The sequence below is a fragment of the Lolium rigidum genome, chromosome 2 (genome assembly GCF_022539505.1).
Source record: "Lolium rigidum isolate FL_2022 chromosome 2, APGP_CSIRO_Lrig_0.1, whole genome shotgun sequence".
Classification (NCBI taxonomy): Eukaryota; Viridiplantae; Streptophyta; class Magnoliopsida; order Poales; family Poaceae; genus Lolium; species Lolium rigidum.
Genome location: NC_061509.1, coordinates 195621532 through 195626352, shown reverse-complemented (window position 1 = coordinate 195626352; position 4821 = coordinate 195621532).

Below are 4821 nucleotides of genomic sequence, written 5' to 3'. Positions count from 1 at the left end.
GCATATTTTACGGCGCCGTTGCCGGGGAGATCAAGACACGCTGCAAGGGAGTCTCCACTTCTCAATCTCTTTACTTTGTTTTTGTCTTGCTTTATTTTATTTACTACTTTGTTTGCTGCACTTATATCAAAACACAAAAAAATTAGTTGCTAGTTTTACTTTATTTATTGTCTTGTTTGCTATATCAAAAACACAAAAAAAATTAGTTTACTTGCATTTACTTTATCTAGTTTGCTTTATTTACTACTGTTAAAATGAGTAATCCTGAAGTTGAAGTTCGTTCATTTAAGCAACAAGGGGAGAATGTTTAAAAGATGCTTGGTATAGAATTAGTGATGCCCATAATAGGTGCACTAAGAAACACTCCACCACTATCCTACTCAGGAATTTTTATGTTGGTATCTCTAGCTGGAATAGATATGTTCTTGATTGTCTCGCGGGAGGTAACTTCCTAGGCGCTCCCGCTTTAGAAGCTAGCTGCATTATTGAGAGTTTATTTGGAACACCACTCATTAATGAAACTAAAATTGAAACCTCCCTTGAGGATGTTATGAAAAAATTGGAAACCATAGAGAAAAATTTTCCGAGTGTTGAAACTAAGTTGGAGATATTACTTGATAAAGCTGATGAACTTGATAAATCCTTAGGAGGAATTGATGAAAGAATTAGTGTCCTAGGAACTTGTGTTGACCATGATAATCAAATTAATAGGATTGGCGAACTTGAAAAAGCTATGGGAACCTTGGGTTCAACCTTTTCATCTTTACGGTTTAGAGAGAAAGCTTATGTGGGAAAGGAGCAAAAGTTTATGTATGTCTCTAAAATGCCTAAACCAAAGAAATATTATTATAGGCCTAAAATTGACAAAGCCCCTAGTACCACTACAAATGGGGGAGCTTATGATATCAATGCTCCATCTCGCGATAACACTTGATATACACTTTCTAGCGCCTAGCTGAAGGCGTTAAAAGCGCTTATGGGAGACAACCCATGTTTTTACTACAGTATTTTTGTTTTATATTTGTGTCTTGGAAGTTGTTTACTACTGTAGCAACCTCTCCTTATCTTAGTTTTGATGTTTTGTTGTGCCAAGTAAAGTCTTTGATAGAAAAGTAAGTACTAGATTTGGATTACTTGCAGCAGTTCAGATTTCTTTCTTTGTCACGAATCTGGGTCTATCTCCCTGTAGGTAGCTCAGAAAATTACGCCAATTTACTGAGCATGATCCTCGGATATGTACGCAACTTTCATTCAATTTGAGCATTTTCGTTTGAGCAAGTCTGGTGGCCTAATAAAATCCATCTTTACGGACTGTTCTGTTTTGACAGATTCTGTCTTTTATTTCGCATTGCCTCTTTTGCTATGTTGGATGAATTTCTTTGATCCATTAATGTCCAGTAGCTTTATGCAATGTCCGGAAGTGTTAAGAATGATTGTGTCACCTCTGAACATGTGAATTTTTATTATGCACTAACCCTCTAATGAGTTGTTTCGAGTTTGGTGTGGAGGAAGTTTTCAAGGATCAAGAGAGGAGTATGATGCAATATGATCAAGGAGAGTGAAAGCTCTAAGCTTGGGGATGCCCGGTGGTTCACCCTGCATATATTAAGAAGACTCAAGCGTCTAAGCTTGGGGATGCCCAAGGCATCCCCTTCTTCATCGACAACATTATCGGGTTCCTCCCACGAAACTATATTTTTATTCCGTCACATCTTATGTACTTTGCTTGGAGCGTCGGTTTGTTTTTGTTTTTGTTTTGTTTGAATAAAATGGATCCTAGCATTCACTTTATGGGAGAGGACACGCTCCGCTGTAGCATATGGACAAATATGTCCTTAGGCTCTACTCATAGTATTCATGGCGAAGTTTCTTCTTCGTTAAATTGTTATATGGTTGGAATTGGAAAATGCTACATGTAGTAACTCTAAAATGTCTTGGATAATTTGATACTTGGCAATTGTTGTGCTCATGTTTAAGCTCTTGCATCATATACTTTGCACCCATTAATGAAGAAATACTTAGAGCTTGCTAATTTGGTTTGCATATTTGGTTTCTCTAGAGTCTAGATAATATCTAGTATTGAGTTTTGAACAACAAGGAAGACGGTATGGAGTCTTATAATGTTTACCATATGTCTTTTATGTGAGTTTTGCTGTACCGTTCATCCTTGTGTTTGTTTCAAATAACCTTGCTAGCCTAAACCTTGTATCGAGAGGGAATACTTCTCATGCATCCAAAATACTTGAGCCAACCACTATGCCAATTGTGTCCACCATACCTACCTACTACATGGTATTTATCAGCCATTCCAAAGTAAATTGCTTGAGTGCTACCTTTAAAATTCCATCATTCACCTTTGCAATATATAGCTCATGGGACAAATAGCTTAAAAACTATTGTGGTATTGAATATGTACTTATGCACTTTATCTCTTATTAAGTTGCTTGTTGTGCGATAACCATGTTTTACAGGGACGCCATCAACTATTCTTTGTTGGATATCATGTGAGTTGCTATGCATGTCCGTCTTGTACGAAGCAAGAGAGATCTACCACCTTCATGGTTGGAGCATGCATATTGTTAGAGAAGAACTTTGGGCCGCTAACTAAAGCCATGATTCATGGTGGAAGTTTCAGTTTTGGACATACATCCTCAATCTCATATGAGAATAATAATTGTTGCCACATGCTTATGCATTAAAGAGGAGTCCATTATCTATTGTCCATGTTGTCCCGGTATGGATGTCTAAGTTGAGAATAATCAAAAGCGAGAAATCCAAAATGCGAGCTTTCTCCTTAGACCTTTGTACAGGCGGCATGGAGGTACCCCATTGTAACACTTGGTCAAAACATGTGCATTGCAAAGATCCGGTAGTCCAAGTTAATTAGGACAAGGTGCGGGCACTATTAGTATACTATGCATGAGACTTGCAACTTGTAAGATATAATGTACATAACTCATATGCTTTATTACTACCGTTGACAAAATTGTTTCATGTTTTCAAAATAAAAGCTCTAGCACAAATATAGCAATCGATGATTTCCTCTTTGAAGGACCATTCTCTTTACTTTTATGTTGAGTCGGTTCACCTATTTCTCTCCACCTCAAGAAGCAAACACTTGTGTGAACCGTGCATTGATTCCTACATACTTGCATATTGTACTTGTTATATTACTCTATGTTGACTATTATCCATGAGATATACATGTTACAAGTTGAAAGCAACCGCTGAAACTTAATCTTCCTTTGTGTTGCTTCAATACCTTTACTTTGATTTATTGCTTTATGAGTTAACTCTTATGCAAGACTTATTAATACTTGTCTTGAGGTACTATTCATGAAAAGTCTTTGCTATATGATTCACTTGTTTACTCATGTCATCACCATTGTTTTGATCGCTGCATCCACTACATATGTTTACAAATAGTATGATCAAGGTTATGATGGCATATCACTTCAGAAATTATCTTTGTTATCGTTTTACCTGCTCGGGACGAGCAGAACTAAGCTTAGGGATGCTTGATACGTCTCCGACGTATCGATAATTTCTTATGTTCTATGCCATATTATTGATGATACCTACATGTTTTATGCACACTTTATGTCATATTCGTGCATTTTACGGAACTAACCTATTAACAAGATGCCGAAGTGCCGGTTCTGTTTTACTGCTGTTTTTGGTTTCAGAAATCCTAGTAACGAAATATTCTCGGAATTGGACGAAACGAAGACCCGGGGCCCTATTTTTCCACGGAGCTTCCGGAAGACCGAAGAACACACGAAGTGGGGCCACGAGGTGGCCAAGCTATAGGGCGGCGCGGCCCAAGCCTGGCCGCGCCGACCTATGGTGTGGGCCCCTCGTTAGCCCCGACTCCGCCCTTCCGCCTACTTAAAGCCTCCGTCGCGAAACCCCGATGCGAAAAACCACGATACGGAAAACCTTGCGAGACGCCGCCGCCGCCGATCCCATCTCGGGGGATTACGGAGATCTCCTCCGGCACCCTGCCGGAGAGGGATTCATCTCCCGGAGGACTCTACACCGCCATGGTCGCCTCCGGAGTGATGAGTGAGTAGTTCACCCACTGGACTATGGGTCCATAGCAGTAGCTAGATGGTTGTCTTCTCCTCATTGTGCTTCATTGTTGGATCTTGTGAGCTGCCTAACATGATCAAGATCATCTATCTGTAATTCTATGTGTTGTGTTTGTCGGGATCCGATGGATAGAGAATACCATGTCATGTTAATTATCAAGTTATTATACATGTGTTGTTTATGATCTTGCATGCTCTCCGTTTCTAGTAGAGGCTCTGGCCAAGTTTTTACTTTTAACTCCAAGAGGGAGTACTTATGCTCGATAGTGGGTTCATGCCGCATTGACACAGGACGATGTGACGAAAAGTTCTAAGGTTGTGTTGTCTTTGTTGCCACTAGGGATAAAACATTGGCGCTATGTCCGAGGATGTAGTTGTTGATTACATTACGCACCATACTTAATGCAATTGTACTGTTGTTAGCAACTTAATACTGGAGGGGTTCGGATGATAACTCGAAGGTGGACTTTTTAGGCATAGATGCGGTTGGATGGCGGTCTATGTACTTTGTCGTAATGCCCAATTAAATCTCACTATACTTATCATGACATGTATGTGCATTGTTATGCCCTCTCTATTTGTCAATTGCCCGACTGTAATTTGTTCACCCAACATGCTTTTATCTTATGGGAGAGACACCTCTAGTGAACTGTGGACCCCGGTCCATTCTTTAATACTTGAAATACAAATCTGTCTGCAATACTTGTTTTTACTGTTTTCTCTGCAAACA